The 17,551-nt window shown below is 45.4% G+C and overlaps 1 pseudogene; it reads right to left on the reverse strand.

Annotated features, from left to right (window-relative positions):
- The window catches only part of LOC111965603 (protocadherin alpha-C2-like), a 38,334-nt pseudogene extending 25,599 nt beyond the window's left edge, over nucleotides 1–12,735 (reverse strand).
- Nucleotides 12,736–17,551: the final 4,816 nt, after the last annotated feature.

A 17,551-nucleotide genomic window follows, 5' to 3' on the forward strand; every position in this document is an offset into this window, starting at 1 on the left:
TTCCCAAACGGACTCTTACCCTGTCCCCACAGTTGTAAATATGCATATTATTATTATTATTATTATTATCATCTTTATTTTGTCTCATTCACTTTAAAAAAAATGTATCTTCATTTTTAATTTAACCTGCTCTGTTGGAGCCAAGAGCATACGATTTTCACTGTACCCTGCAAATACCACGAAATAATCTATCTATCTATAGTTTCTCCCGTTCTTCTCTGCAGATCCTCTCAAACTCTGTCAGGTTGGATGGGGAGCGTCGTTGCACAGCTATTTTAAGCTCTCCAGATATGTTCGATCGGCTTCAAGTCCGGGCTCTGGCTGGGCCACTTAAGGACATTCAGAGACTTGTCCTGAAGCCACTCCTGTGTTGTCTTGGCTGTGTGCTTAGGGTCATTGTCCTGTTGGAAGGTGAACCTTCGCCCCAGTCTGAAGTGCTGAGCGCTCTGGAGCAGGTTTTCATGAATAATCTCTCTGTACTTTGCTCCGTTAATCTTTCTCTCGATCCTGACTAGTCTCCCAGTCCCTGCCACTGAAAAACATCCCCACAGCATGATGCTGTCACCACCATGCTTCACCGTATGGATGGTGCCAGGTTTCCTCCAGACACTTGYCATTCTGGCCAAAGATTTTCAATCTTGGTTTCATCAGAACAGAGAATCTTGTTTCTAATGGTCTGAGAGTCCTTTAGGTGCCTTTTGGCAAACTCCAAGCAGGTTGTCATGTGCCTTTTACTGAGGAGTGGCTTCTATCTGGCCACACTACCACAAAGGCCTGATTGGTGGAGTGCTGTGGAGATGGTCATCCTTCTGGAAGGTTCTCCGATCTCCACAGAGGAGCTCTGGAGCTCTGTCAGAGTGACCATCGGGTTCTTGGTCACCTCCCTGACCAAGGTCCTTCTCTCCCGATTGCTCAATTTGGCCAGCCAGCCAGCTCTAGGGAGAGTCTTGGTGGTTACAAACTTCTTCCATTTAAGAATGATGGAGGCCACTGTGTTGTTGGGGACCTTCAATGCTGCAGAAATGTTTTGGTACCCTTTCCCAGATCTGTGCCTCGACATAATCCTGTCTCAGAGCTCTACGGACAATTTCTTCGACCTCATGGCTTGGTTTTTGCTCTGAAATGCCCTGTCAACTGTGGGACCATATACAAACAGGTGTGTGCTTTTCCAAATCATGTCCAATCAACTGAATTTACCACAGGTGGACTCCAATAAAGTTGTAGAAACATCTCAAGGATGATCAATGGAATCAGGATGCACCTGACCTCAATTTCAAGTCTCATAGCAAAGGGTCTGAATACTTATGTAAATAAGGTATTTCTGTTTTTTATTTTTAATAAATTGGCAAACATTTCTATCTCTCTCTTTGCCTGTCATTATTACAACTAGTGCAGTAAAAKTGAACCCATAGACATGCTAGCCTCTAGCTAAGCGGGGTTCGTAATTACAGAGAAATAGATTTAGGGCTGTAAAACTAACTAGGTCAAAATCATTACTCAAGTGCATTGCTGTTTGGGGTATACACTCAAAATGTCTCAGAATGTTTCAAACAAACTGTAATCTCAGTAGAGTATAAATAGATCAGTCAACAGCTCAGATTTAGGGAGGGAGGGGAAGAGAGAGGAGGAGGGATGGATAAAGGGCTCCATGCTAAAGTGACAAGAGCGATTTAATGTATTAAAATGATTTGCTCAAGCACATTAACTCTCATTAAACCCTGCTGTAATTATGAGGGAATCTGTGTAACACCAATGACACTCAGATGTTAAACTTGTATTAATCTGACACACAGACACACATACACACACGAGACAGACACATTAAACAATAAATGATAAACCATAAAACAATGACAAATACACACACACACTGACCCTGATGAACCATGTCTCTGGACAGACAGACAGACAGACGTTGTTTACAGGGAGCTGTGAAAGCGTTGTCCATTCTGTCATCTCTCATGTCCCTCATCACTGCCGCAGTGCTGTCTGCCATGGCCAGAGGGAAAGACTTCTATGTGTGTGTGTGTGTGTGTGTGTGTGTGTGTGTGTGTGTGTGTGTGTGTGTGTGTGTGTGTGTGTGTGTGTGTGTGTGTGTGTGTGTGTGTGTGTGTGTGTGTGTGTGTGTGTGTGTGTGTGTGTGTGTATATGTGTGTGTATATTTGTGAGTGTTTGGGTGAGGCGGTGGCCGATGACCTACTTCTGTTTTTCCCGACGGAGGGACTGGTCCGCCAGTCATCCTCAGTTCATGAGATCGGTACTGCAGCAGAGCAGTGTGTGTGTGTGTGTGTGTGTGTTTGCGGGGGTACTTATGAGATTACCTGGCCGCAGTGCAGTGCAGTGGGTGATGTGTTCGCCTGGCTACCCCTGGCTCATTAAGGCAGGCTCTGCTCGTTAACTTAGCCCCTCCCTCTCATTAGCATGCTCCACGTTTGGGTCAAGCCCAGACAATCCCAGAGCAGCTAGTGGCCCAATGGCTCATGGGTATGTGATCCCTGTGTTGTGTTGCGCATTCACAATGCCATATTTCCGCCCAACTGCCCTCCCTTCCATCTCTCTCTCCATCCCCCTCTCTCTCTCTCCATCCCTCCGTCTGTCCCCTCAGTCTATCACTGACACCCTGATTACCCCTCGCTCTCTGTCTATCTACTACTGTCTAACAACCAAGCTAATAGAATACTGTAGAACAGCTAATATAAATAGGATAATATCTAGTTTAATAGTAATGTATTGTGGTATTTTGGTATTTTATTAGGATCCCCATTAGCTGTTGCAAAAGCAGCAGCTACTCTTCCTGGGGTCCACACAAAACATGAAACATAATACAGAATGACATAATACAGAACATCAATAGACAAGAACAGCTCAAAGACAGAACTACGTATGTATTTTTTTAAAGGCACACGTAGCCTACATATCAATGAACACAAACAAACTGTCTGGTCAAATAGGGGAGAGGCGTTGTGCCGCGAGGTGTTGCTTTATCTGGGTTTTGAAACCAGGTTTGCTGTTTATTTTAGCAATATGAGATGGGAGGAAGTTCCATGCAATAAGGGCTCTATATAATACTGTTTGTTTTCTTGAATTTGTTCTGGTTTTGGGGACTGTGAAAAGACCCCTGGTGGCATGTCTGGTGGGATAAGTGTGTGTGTCTGATCTGTGTGTAAATTGACTATGCAAACAATTTGTGATTTTCAAAACATTCTTGTTTCTTATAAAAAGAAGAAGCGATGCAGTCAGTCTCTCCTCAACTCTTAGCTATTTATATCAGCCCTCTGATTACAATTAAGAGCCAAACATGCCGCTTTGTGTTGGGCCAGCTGCAGCTTAACTAGGTCTTTCCTTGCAGCACTGGACCACACGACTGGACAACAATCAAGATTAGACAAAACTTGCTTTTTTGGAGTGTGGCTGACTCCGAAGGAAAATCTTCTGTTGTGCTATAGGGTTTGGTATCCATTTGAATTAGACAAGCGGCAATGTGAGTAGTACTTCTAGTGGAGGGGAATGGGTAAAGTAACATATGATTTATGAGGGTTTAAAAGGAATGGAATGCCGGTGAATTATGAATCACGAAGTAACATTCTAATGGACAGTGGGCACCTTCTGAGGTAGGGTAAAAAAGTTCTATGTGCTTACCTCTGCATCCCAGCCCTAAGTGAAGCAGAGTAACGCCAGTCTGAATTGGGTACCTTGGGCTGCAAGAGAGACAGAGAGAAATGGATTGGAGTCTTAGGTACTGAAAGAGATCACACAGGCAAAACCTAATATCTTCTCATGAATAAGTCATGGCGTGAAGTACATGCACACACATATATGCACAAACACTCATCATGAAGGCAACAGCTTGCCTCTGCCTGTGGAGAGAAATGAGTGACGAGTTGTGCTGGACCTCCCCTGCTCCCCTCCCCTCTTCCCCTCCTCCCTGTCCTCTGTGAGAGTGATGACTTTGAGAGATACGCCTGTTCAGTGCCCAGACCAGACCGGTCCCCTGACCCTGCCTCTCTGCCACGCTCCATCAGGTCACCCCTTTCCTGGGTCAAACCACTCAGCTTCAGGGGATACGCTCCGTTACAATGGCGACCCAACGGAATTCTCACATCGCTGTTTTTGTCGAAGGGCTCCATCAGAGCTGTCCACCTCTCCACCCTTCCTCTTTTTCCCTCGCTTTCTATCACTCTTTCGCTCGGAATGTCCTTCTTACTAATTTAATATTTGATTTATTTGTATTTTATGTATTAGGCGTGGTTTAAGAATCTGGAAAAAATGCTAGCCCCAATCTACTGCCCCTCATTCGTCTCAGTGCTCTCCTATCTCTATATCCTCCATTTTATATCCAGCTATCGCTCCGTCTCTTTCATTTTATTCTCCTTTCCCCCTCTGATCAAAACCTTGTGTGTCACTGTCACAGTATCAGCCTGAGCTGGTCCGACAGACCTCACCATGGTAACCACATGGATCCCCCCACCCCATCTCTCCTCATCTCCTTCTGTTTCAGGTCACAGGTGGAGGAGGAGAGGTGAGGTGATGGGGGAGGTGAGGGGGAGGRGAGATCAGCTTTACCCCCTCAGGCCTGCACCTGGACAGAGAATAAATGTGACATCCCCATCACAACAGAGCGGTGAGAGAGGCGTGTGAAACGGCCATAACCTCTGTCTGCAGGCTCTGTCTGTAGTGACATCTACAGGTGAACTCTGAATACCAGCCAACACTTGGGGATGTATCCAAGTTGATAACATGCTTTAAAAAACACAAGTCTTACTGTAAAAAGTTAATGGAAATGTATTTGTGTCACATAGTGATCAGATTACCCATTCCTAACCCTAACCATTACGGGGCAACAAAAAAAAAAACATCTGATCCTAGATCAGTGGTAGGAACAAGCTCTCCCTTCTTCACAGTGGTTACCCATTTCCTGTGCTGTCCACAAGACAGATGTTAACTTCCTGGAGATGGAAAAATCGACRGTAGTCTCTCCACGCAGCACATTCATCACCCTGAAATCCAATATGTGGCCCAAATTAGAAAAACCTGGTATTCCTCCAGGAGTCATTCAGACATCCCATCACATCATCTACATCCACAGGGAAACAGACAGCTCAACGTGCCACAGCAACACACGGACAGACTCATCAGCACTGCAGCAGGGACACAGTATAAACCTCAGCGATTCAGAGAAACCATATTTGTATTGAAGTTGCGTCAAATCCATAAAGAAGTACACCTTATGGAGCAGTGACAAACTCTACAGATAAAATAGACTTTGTTAGCACAACCAAGGATGGAAATAGGCTTCACACCTGAACAGCACAAGGTACATTTTACACTCCAAAGCCTTTAACACTCCACACTCAACTCTCATAAAACAAGAGAGACTTAACACTCCACACTCTAACTCTCATAAACAAGAGAGACTTAACACTCCACACTCCAACTCTCATAAACAAGAGAGACTTAACACTCCACACTCCAACTCTCATAAACAAGAGAGACTTAAACACTCCACACTCCAACTCTCATAAACAAGAGAGACTTAACACTCCACACTCCAACTCTCATAAACAAAAGAGACTTAAACACTCCACACTCAACTCTCATAAACAAGAGAGACTTAACACTCCACACTCCAACTCTCATAAACAAGAGAGACTTAAACACTCCACACTCCAACTCTCATAAACAAGAGAGACTTTAAACACTCCACACTCCAACTCTCATAAACAAGAGAGACTTAACACTCCACACTCCAACTCTCATAAACAAGAGAGACTTAACACTCCACACTCTAACTCTCATAAACAAGAGAGACTTAACACTCCACACTCTAACTCTCATAAACAAGAGAGACTTAACACTCCACACTCTAACTCTCATAAACAAGAGAGACTTAACACTCCACACTCTAACTCTCATAAACAAGAGAGACTTAAACACTCCACACTCCAACTCTCATAAACAAGAGAGACTTAACACTCCACACTCTAACTCTCATAAACAAGAGAGACTTAACACTCCACACTCTAACTCTCATAAACAAGAGAGACTTAAACACTCCACACCCAACTCTCATATAACAAGAGACTTAACACTCCACACTCCAACTCTCATAAACAAGAGAGACTTAAACACTCCACACTCTAACTCTCATAAACAAGAGAGACTTAACACTCCACACTCCAACTCCATAAACAAGAGAACTTAACACTCCACACTCCAACTCTCATAACAAGAGAGACTTAAACACTCCACACTCTAACTCTCATAAACAAGAGAGACTTAACACTCCACACTCCAACTCTCATAAACAAAAGAGACTTAAACACTCCACACCCCAACTCTCATAAACAAGAGAGACTTAACACTCCACACTCCAACTCTCATAGACAGAAGGACTTAAACACTCCACACTCCAACTTCTCATAACAAGAGAGACTTAAACACTCCACACTCCCAACTCTCATAAACAAGAGAGACTTAAACACTCCACACTCCAACTCTCATAAACAAGAGAGACTTAACACTCCCACACTCCAACTCTCATAAACAAGAGAGACTTAAACACTCCACACTCAACTCTCATAAACAAGAGAGACTTAAACACTCCACACTCCAACTCTCATAAACAAGAGAGACTTAAACACTCCCACACCCCAACTCTCATAAACAGAGAGACTTAACACTCCACACTCCAACTCTCATAAACAAGAGAGACTTAAACACTCCACACTCCAACTCTCATAAACAATTCCATAGAAATATAAACGCTGCCACTAAGCAGTTGCCCTGGAGTAACTGCTTGGGGGAGTGGTCTGGCCGTCCTTACGGTGTGTGTGTGTGTGTGTGTGTGTGTGTGTGTACATTAGAACAGACTCCCACTAGCACCGCAGGTTAGAGAGGAGCATCTGGACCCTGAAACACACCCGCAGTCGGATGCAGCCCTACACACATACAGGCTCTGAGTCTATCAGCAATACACACAGGGCGTAGCGCAATGTCGGAGAGTTGATATTGTGAATTTGAATTTGTTTTCTGTATCTGAGAGAGAGAGAGAGAGAGAGAGAGAGAAACAGAGAGAGAAACACAGAGAGAGAGAAACACAGAGAGAGAAACACAGAGAGAGAGAGAAAAGAGAGAGAGAGAGAGAGAGAGAAAGAGAGAGAGAGAAATAAATAAAGATATGTTTTTATCCCTATGGGTTTCCTGTGTACTCCCTTCCTCCCTGCCTCGCTGTGTGAACACAAATGTTAATAAGGCCCTGTTTTTTTTTCTTTCTCTCTCTGCCTCTGAGTGGACACCCCTCGCATGGATACAGCGCTCGCACCTCCACCATCGAACGCCTTGTCCAATCACCTTGCTTTCCCCGTCCTCATGGAACCGATCAATCCCACCGTGGTATCGAGAAACCCGTCGCCGACAGTTCATTACAAAGCTAGAGCAAACACGACTGGCATTTAATGAGGGAAACCACCAGGGATAGAGGAGCAATTACCTGAACATTGTTTTTTTTCACCATTTTCATCCTCTTTTACTCCCCTACCCCTTTATTTTACCTTTCTCATCCCATTTTACTCCCCTACCTCTTTATTTCACCCTTTTCATCCTCTTTTACTCCCCCTGCCTCATTATTTCACCCTTTTCATCCTCTTTTACTCCCCCTGCCTCATTATTTCACCCTTTTCATCCCCCTTTACTCGCCCTACCTCATTATTTCACCCTTTTCATCCTCTTTTACTCCCCCTGCCTCATTATTTCACCCRTTTCATCCTCTTTTACTCCCCCTACCTCATTTCTTCTTGATTCATTTTTATTGTGTATAATTTCAGCCAATAGTTTTGAAAATAGAGCTCATGAGCAAAAACCGATCCCCGAAATCATTTCACAACTGTGCAAAACGTATTCCATTTTGTATATGTTACGTCCTGAATTTGTTTAGCGAAATAACAATAATTAAATTCTTGCGATTCGTATGATATGTTACGAATTCCAATTCATAAATTAAGCTACACATGTGTATTAAAGTGCCTAAGATCCCAATCCATCTCTTTGAAGGCTTAAATGTTACCTTAATTTTAAATTAGCCGTGTCGATAATGTACATATTTTTTGGTCATAATTGTCCTTTTCTCTAATGTGTTTTCTTTGACAACCATGCAGTCAGAACAGTTTCCTATGGCAACAGTCACCAGATTCCACTTTACACCTGGAATGAACCTCTCCATTAATGATGTAAAGGCACTGGACACATAGCTACTAATAGTTTGATTCTGTTTTTCCCTGCTTCTCAAATGATGCCAAATGAGAAAACTCAGTGAACTGAAGATGGGACTTTAATCCAGCGCAGAGTCTGTCTATCTCCCTCACATTCCATTGCTAACCCACTAAACCAAACTCAGGGCATTTGCCCTGAGCGTGACTGACCCGTGGGGATTGTAATGGAGTAAGACCCATGACTATTTAAGTTGGAGAGAGCAACACTAATGCCCAGACTACCTCTCTGTTCAGAGAGACCACACCAGACTAGTCTTTGCCCATTGAACCAGAACCAGAGGACCAATCAGATTGGTCTAGTACCACCTCACCCAGTCAATCACAATAACCCTTTACACACTAAACCTAGCATTCCAATCAAGTTTACAAAAGTCTATTCAACTGTACAGACATGTTCTAGAATAAAGCGATCAAAGCAATCCCACTGCCCCTTTAGAAACGGTCAGTTTCTAAACCATCGACCCCATTTCATTTCCAAAACAATATCATCGCAAATAACCAAGATATGTTGCAGTTGTCTCTTGAGTGTAGTACTACTGACAAAGGTTGTAGCAGTACAGTACACAACAGAGAGAAGAAGGTGAGTGAGATATGGAGAGAGAGAGAGAGAGAGAGAAGTTTTCCCTGAATACGAGTATTTTTGTAACAGCTCTCTAAACGACCACGGAGGAGCGAGGCGCATAAAACATCTGGTAGCTGCCGTTTGTTTCTGATGATTCAGGCTCTCTAAAGAGGCTCCGAGCACCACACACACACACACACACACAACACAGAGATAAGAGCGTTTCCACCCACCAACACAAACATGCACACAAGCGCACAGCTCCCGAAAAGAAGCTCTTAACTTGCCTGCACCCCACACAGCTAAAATGAAAAAAACTTCACAAAGTGCTCGAGAAATTAGAGAACATATTTTCCGACACTGCATGCATGTACGTAATGTACAGACAGAGCTCACAACAGAGCATTTACACAGCAAAAACACCTTTACTACTGCAACACAATGCAATTAGTTCAGGTAACCCAGGTAACCTTCTGACAAAAAGAAACAAATGATAAAAAGAAGAACTGGGAGGGGCACTGTGATTTTCAGGTTTTCGATTCTCAAGGCCCGTGACACAAAAGCGTATAAATTATTTCGGTGYTTWCAAACTTGACCATATCTGCAAKAAAAARAWWWTWYAAAWRKYYWTTTTTTTTAAAAGAGCAGAGTTGAATATTGCATAAACACAACAAAAAATATGAAAACTCCTCTACACTCCTCCCTGCATGAAAAATGTAAATGCCAAACACTGTTCCACAAAACCCTGCTTAGGGGAAAAACCCAAATAATACATCTCCCAAAAAACCAACTGGCTTTCCAGTCAGTTGGGATGTGTTGTTGGGATGGGATGACGACACACACACACACACACACACACCTGTATCGCAGTTGCGTCTGGCATGCTGAGCCTGCGCACAAACATCTGGCTCTGTCCACTCTGGCTGGTAACGTATCCCCCGGAGCCCCAGGTGCCGCTGTGGGGCCGGCCCGTGTTATAGAACATGAAGGTGTCACTCCCCGACGTGGCCGTCATACATGTCTTATAGCAGTACGTTTTGGTCATGGAGCCGTTCCCCCGCACCTCAATGTAGTGAGGCTCCACTTTCAGGTCTCTCCGCAGAGCAACGTTATTGTTGGGTTGACCCTGACCTCCTCCTCCACCTCCCCCACCACCTCCACCTCGACCCAATGACCCTCCACCCCCGCCGGCCGAGGTGCCCCCCTCGGGGACTCTCTTTTGGGACACACAGCATGGGGAGCAGGAGCCGGGCTGGGTGCAGTAGGCGTGGCAGCGGACGATGGCCAGCACCACAATGGTGACCAGGAACACAAAGGTGGTGGCGCTCAGGGCCACGATCAGGTAGAGGGTCACGTTGGAGAACAGTAGTGGGCTGTGAGGCCTGATGATACGTTTGGGGTCAGGGGTCAGCTTGGGCGGCAGCTCCATGACGTGCACATTGATGGTGGCGGTGGAGGAGAGTGGCGGGAGGCCATGGTCGTGGACCAGCACGGTGAGCAGGAAGGAGGTGGAGTTTTCCTCGCTGACACGCCGCGTGGTGCGGATCTCCCCCGTGTGCTCATGGACTTTAAACAGGTCCAGCTCGGAGGTGATCTGCTCCAGGGCGTACACCAGCCAGGCGTTCTGACCCGCGTCCCCGTCCCACGCCACCACCTTGGTCACCAGAGCCCCCGCCTCCGCATTCTTCATCAGCGTCTCAGTGGTCCGCGTCCCATTGGCTGGAGGATGGACTATCCTGGGGGAGTGGTCGTTCTGGTCCATGATGTAAACATAGACGGTTGCCACACGGCTGAGGGGCGGCACGCCACCATCCTGGGCTTTCACCTGGAAGTGGAACTCTCTGAGCTTCTCAAAGTCGAAGGCTCGCAGGGCATAGGCCTCGCCCGTGTCGGGTTTGATGCTGACGTAGCTTGCCACGGGGATTCCGTGGTTGTTGTCATTGAGGACGGTGTAGGTGATGCGAGCATTCTCCCCGGCGTCTGCGTCCAGAGCCTTCACCACGCACATTGAGGCCCCGGGCGCGTTGTTCTCTGTCATGTACACTGTGTAGGACGTCTGTTCGAAGCGAGGAGGGTTGTCATTGACATCCGCCACGTCAACTTTAATGGTCATGTGTGAGGAGAGGGCCGGGGTCCCTCCGTCAATGGCGGTTACCGTGACATTGTAGGTGGAGATGGTTTCCCGGTCTAGGAAGGCAGAYGTGACTAAGGTGTAGTGGTTCCGGAAGGACTTGATCTTAAAGGGGAGGCCAGGTTGGATCTCCAGGGTCACCTGTTTGTTCTGGGCGGAGTCCCGGTCATTAACGCTGATCAAGGCCACCACCGTGTCCGCCCGAGCGTCCTCACGGACTGGGCTGGACAGAGAGGACAGCACGATCTCTGGGATATTGTCATTCACATCCAAAACCTCTACAACCACTTTACAGTGGACGGCCACCGCAGAAGGGCCCCTGTCCATAGCTTGTATGTACATCTCATAGGAGTTAGTCTCCTCATAGTCTATGTTGTTCTTCACTCGGATCTCTCCTGTATCTGTGTCCATGGAGAACATTTGTCTCACCCTCTCTGGCGTGTAACTGCTGAAAGAGTAAAACACCTCCCCGTTTGTGCCTTCATCCGGGTCTGTGGCGTTTAACTTTATCACCAGAGCGCCCTTGGGCGAGTTCTCTAACAGTTTCACTTTGTACACGGAGTTGTCGAACGCGGGCACATTGTCGTTGGAATCCAGGACATGAACGTTGATTTTGGCTGTGCCCGTGCGCGCCGGGGTGCCTCCGTCGACAGCTGTCAGTATGAACTGATGAGACGGTGTATGCTCGCGGTCAAATGGCTTTTTGAGCACGAGCTCGATGTGCTTGCTGTTTGCCACGGGCTTGTTGGAGTCCAGCGCAAGGTGCTCGTTGTTGCTGAGCCGATAGAGCCGAACCGAATTTGAGCCCTCGTCTGCATCCTGCGCGCCTTCGATGGGGAACCGGGACCCCGTTATAGCGGACTCCGAGATCTCCAGCTGGTACTCGTCCCGGGGGAACTGTGGCGAGTTGTCATTCGCATCCAGAATCTCCACCTCCACGTTGTGCACTTCGAGCGGGTTCTCAACCACCACCTCTAGGTTGAGGGAACATGTGCCGCTGAATTCACACAGCGTCTCTCGGTCGATGCGGTCACTCACCGACAGCTTGCCGTTTTTATGATTTATGTTGAAATATCTCCTTGCGCTGTCCGTCGTGATTCGGATGCGTCGGGAAGAGAGCTTTCGCAGGTCCAGACCCAAATCTCGAACAATGTCGCCGACCACAGCCCCATTCTCCAGCTCCTCCGGAATGGTGTATCGTATTTGTGCATTTGTAAGGCCACTGAGTAGAAAAATTACCAAATAAAAAGTAAAAGGCACATTCTGCGTTATGCTGTAACAGCATCGCGCCGCCACAGCCATTGCAAGCAGGCAGGATCCGCAGACGGATTAGAGAAAGCTTTCCGCCTTTTTAGCTTGCCGTGCGTCCCCACCCGCCACATTAAAAACTGGGGAAGAGTCCGTGCGTTACCCCCTACTATGTGCAGGACGACCAAAGCATCCTCTCCTGTACATGTGCTTGTTTAAAAGGACGTTTTTCCGTTACATCCATGTTTTCCTTTGTCTGTTTGGTTACTGCTTTTTTTCTCTCTTCTCTCCTCCGCGCGGCTGACTCTTGTTTCCCTCTCACGGGTGCTGCCTATCGCTTTCTCCCTCTCTCTATCTCTCCTCTCTCTCCTTCCCCCTCCCTCTCTCTTTGCGATGGTGTCTGTGGGCAGCGGGGGAGGGGGGAGCCTTGCTCTCCAACTGTGCTGGCTGCATTTCAGCACCTCGGATTGAAAACAGCGTCCAAAAAAAAGAAAAATGCCATTCACACCTCGGGAATACGAATACTAATTTGTATCATTATTTTCAACAGTCGATCGTTTTTTGACATTTCTAAGAGAATGTATTTGAGCAGACTAGTAGTTTTTTTTTATCCGAGGGAGAGCGAGCGAGCGAGCGAGCGCCACCGCCCTTTTCATTGTGTGCTGGGATACATTGACGATCTGTTTTCTCAGTACGCCCAAGCGATTACTTCTCTCTTTTCATTGATCCAAACGAGCAATTACGCCAAAGCTCGAAGAAAAATCGAAGAAATAGAAAACTATAAAACTAGTAACGGATATTTAATCGAATAAAATAAGCTATGGAAATCGGGTTAATAAACCCCTTAACTAAAATATATAAATATATAACTTTTTCATTGTATTTGTTCAGCAATTATCATCATAAAATGTATCGTTTAACTGTAAGTATAAGCACAGCAGCTTTGGAAACATCTAGYCTACATCATTCCAGTAAAGAGGGGATCTGTCCTTGAAATGCGTCGATGGATTCAACAGGGCAATGCAAATCGAGTTAGGGCTGAGCATTAAAAAATGGAGTTATCAACCCACACTCTTAGAAAAAAAGTGTTATTTTTGGTTCTACATAGGCTACCTGTAACGTGTTGGTTCCCTGGATGAGATTAAAGAACATTTCAGATTCCKAAAAAAAAGTGCTATATACAATACATATACAAAAGTATGTGGACACCCCTTCAAATGAGTGGATTCGGCAATTTCAGCCACACCCGTTGATGACAGGTGTAAAAAATATCGAGCAGACAGCCATGCAATCTCCATAGACAAACATTGTAAGTAGAATGGCCTTACTGAAGAGCTCAGTGACTTTCAACGTGGCACTGTCATAGGATGCCACCGTTACAACAAGTCAGTTTGTCAAATTTCTGCCCTGCTAGAGCTGCCCCTGGTCAACTGTAGGTGCTGTTATTGTGAAGTGAAAACATCCAGGAGCAACAACAGCTCAGCCGCAAAGTGGTAGGTCACACAAGCTCACAGAACGGGACCGTTGAGTGCTGAAATGCATGGCGTATAAACATCACCTGTCCCCAGTTGCAACACTTACCACCGAATTTCAAACGGCCTCTGGAAGCAACATTAGCACAAGAACTGTTTGTCAGGAGATTCATGAAATGGATTTCCATGGCCGAGCAACGCACACAAGCRTAAGATCACCATGCCATGCGTCGTCTGGAGTGGTGTAAAGCTTGTCACTATTGGACTCTGGAGCAGTGGAAACGCGTTCTCTGGAGTGATGAATCACGCTTCACCATCTGGCAGTCCGATGGACGAATCTGGGTTTGGCGGATGCCAGGAGAACGCTACCTGCCCCAATGCATAGTGCTAACTGTAAAGTTTGGTGGAGGAGGAATAATGGTCTGGGGCTGTTTTTCATGATTTGGGCCAGGCCTCTTAGTTCCAGTGAAGGGAAATCTTAAAGCTACAGCATACAATGACATTCGAGACGATTTTGTGCTTCCAACTTTGTGGCAGCAGTTTGGGGAAAAGCCTTTCCTGTTTTAACATGACAATGTCCCAGCGCACAAAGCYAGGTCCATACAGAAATGGTTTGTCGAGATTGTTGTCAAAGAATTTGCCTGGCCTGCACAGAGCCCTGACCTCAACCCCATTAAACACCTTGGGGATGCATTGGAACGCCGACRGCAAGCCTGGCCTAATAGCCCAACATCAGTGCCCGCCCTCACTAATGCTCTTGTGGTTGAATGGAAGAAAGTCCCCGCAGCAATGTTCCAACATCTGGTTGAAAGCTTTCCCAGAAGAGTGGAGGCTGTTATAACTGCAAAGGYGGGACCAACTCCATATTAATGCCCATGATTTTGCAATGAGATGTTTGATGAGCGGGTGTCCCCATACGTTTGATCATGTAGTGCATTCAGTGCATTCGGAAACTATTCAGGCCCCTTGGCTTTTTACTCAATTTGTTACGTTACATCCTTATTCTAAAATGGATTTAATAAACAATTTTGACAAAACGCAAAACAGGTTTTTAGTATCATAGCAAAATATATTCAAAAGAGAAAAACAGATACATMATTTACACAAGTATTCATACCCTTTGCTATGAGAATCCATATTGAGCTCAGGTGCATCCTGTTTCCATTGATCATCCTTGAGATGTTTCTACAACTTGATTGTAGTTCACCTGTGGTCAATTCAATTGATTGGYCATGATTTGGAAAGGCACACACCTGTTTATATAAGGTTCCACAGTTGACAGTTCATGTCAGAGCAAAAACCAAGCCATGAGATCGAAGGAAGTGTACGTAGAGTTCCGAGACAGGATTGTGTCAAAGCACAGATCTAAAAATTCTGCAGCATTGAAGGTCCCCAAGAACACAGTGGCCTCCATCATTCTTAAATGGAAGAAGTTTGTAACCACGAAGACTCTTCCTAGAGCTGGCTGACCGGCCAAACGSAGCAATTGAGGGAGAAGGGCCTTGGTCAGGGAGGTGACCAAGAACCCGATGGTAACTCTGACAGAGGTCCAGAGTTCCTCTGTGGAGATGGGAGAACCTTCCAGAAGGACAACCATCTCTGCAGCACTCCCCAATCAGGCCTTTATGGTGGAGTGGCCAGACCGAAGCCACTCCTCAGTAAAAGGCACATGACAGTCCGCTTGGAATTTGCCAAAAGGCAACTAAAGACCCTCAGACAATGAGAAACAAGAATCTCTGGTCTGATGACACCAAGATTGAACTCTTTGGCCTGAATGCCAAGCGTCACAWCTGGAGGAAACCTGGCACCATCTCTACTGTGAAGCATGGTGGTGGCAGCATCATGRTGTGGGGATGTTTTTTAGCGGCAGGGACTGGGAGACTAGTCAGGATCGAGGCAAAGATYAACYGAGCAAAGTACAGAGAGATCCTTGATGAAAACCGGCTCCAGAGCACCCAGGACCTCAGACTGGGGCGAAGGCACACCATCCAACCTTACAGAGCTTGAYAGGATCTGCAGAGAAGAATGGGAGAAACTCCCCAAATATAGGTGTGCCAAGCTTGTAGCGTCATACCCAAGAAGACTCGAGGCTGTAATTGCTGCCAAASGTGTTTCAACAAAGTACTGAGCAAAGTCTCTGAATACTTATGTAAATGTGTTATTTCTTGTTTTTACGTTGTCATTATGGGGTATTGTGTGTATATTGATGAGGGAAAAAAACAATATAATCAATTTTAGAATAAGGCTGTAACTTAAGTAAATGTGTAAAAAGTCAAGGGGTCTGAATACTTTATGAATGCACTGTATACCCAGTGAAGGCAACGAACCTTGAGGGTTATATCCTTATAACCTACCCCAAAGTATAATGGGGATTTTTTAGAAAACAACAGCTAACAAAAMATAACRCAGTCACATCAAACTCTGAACTGACAGGTATTCCCTTTTCATTTGTTTCAGRTGWTTTGCATTGACATTTATATCCATATTAATGARGCTGCTGCTGCYTGGTTTCGCCTGGTCAGAAAAATGTCTAGTTGACGTCCYACATCCTTACCTCTCTATGGCAGCGGAAAGATCGAATTCCTGTTTTGCAACATTGTTGCTGAGGTCTGAGTGGCAAACATGCCTGTGCTGTTGCAAACTAAACGTTAGCTAGAAACAACAGGAAATAATGTGCTTAATAAAGCATGCAAGCGTAGGTAAAAAACGTTTTTTTTTTATATAGAACCTTCTGGTCAATTCAAAATGTGACATTCCTGCATGACGACGCTTGAGGACGGTGTTTYAACCAACTTGCAAGRAGCCTAACGTTACCATTTTTCAATGTATTAAGGTAAGCAAAGTTGATTATTTAATTCAAATATATGAAGCCAGAGTCAAATGATAAATTATAGGCTAGATAAATAAAGTTTAAACATTAATAGGATATCAAAAGGYTTCTATATAGAACTTTTAGGGGTTCCATATATGAAGCAAGCGATTGAACCCTTTTTGGTTCTATGKGGAACCATTTATTCTAAGAGTGCAGAGACAATAGAACGAGCAAAACAACACAGAACTAAATAAATAAAAGCTGCATCCTAACTAAGAATGCGTTATAGGATTTTACTCAATGCCTTTTCGCCATCGTTCTCCTCTACTCTATTTGAACTCGTTCAGCGGCTCTCAAAGCAAACTGAGCTGTGTCCAGCGCTCTGTCGCTGTCCACGAGCCCTTGAGCTGAAAGACAATTCAGACGTCATTGGCTGCTCGCGATATCCTCTCACGTATTGCCCGGAGAGTGACAGCTGGGTTGATCATACAGCATATTAAGATTACAGGGGTACTTGGCTGCCGCTCCAGTTTCACATCATATTCCTCGCAGTACACAGGATCCCCCGCCCCTCCCCCAATATGTCGTCATATGAAGCAAATTCACTTCGGGTGAGCGGGCGAAACGAACAAGGTCATCAACAAGATGCTCGAGACTTGCCTCTCCGTCAATCTGTCAAAACAAGCTAACATGTCCTCTCCTGTCAGACCCAAATTGCTGAAATAGTATAGAGCGCGTGCAAATTGCAGATGTGGAAAGCGTGGGCACGAAGAATTTAGACGAATGTCGATCACTTGAATAGTTACTCTGCATTTCCTTTCGACAGTCTCACTTTCCCCAAACATCTAGCTTAGATATATCCTGTTAAAAATAAACGAATTTAATCTTCCACCTGACGTAAAAGACCAAAATAATTTTGCTAATTCGTTGTTTTTCACAAAACCCTATTCTACAATCCATCTGAGTGCTGGGAACGCTTTCACACACAAATATACTAACTCCTGACATGTTTAGAGATAGCTTTGGGGGAAGTTTACAACAAGCAATAGTCATTTAATA

This window comes from Salvelinus sp. IW2-2015, linkage group LG6.2, assembly GCF_002910315.2.
Source record: "Salvelinus sp. IW2-2015 linkage group LG6.2, ASM291031v2, whole genome shotgun sequence".
NCBI lineage: Eukaryota > Metazoa > Chordata > Actinopteri > Salmoniformes > Salmonidae > Salvelinus > Salvelinus sp. IW2-2015.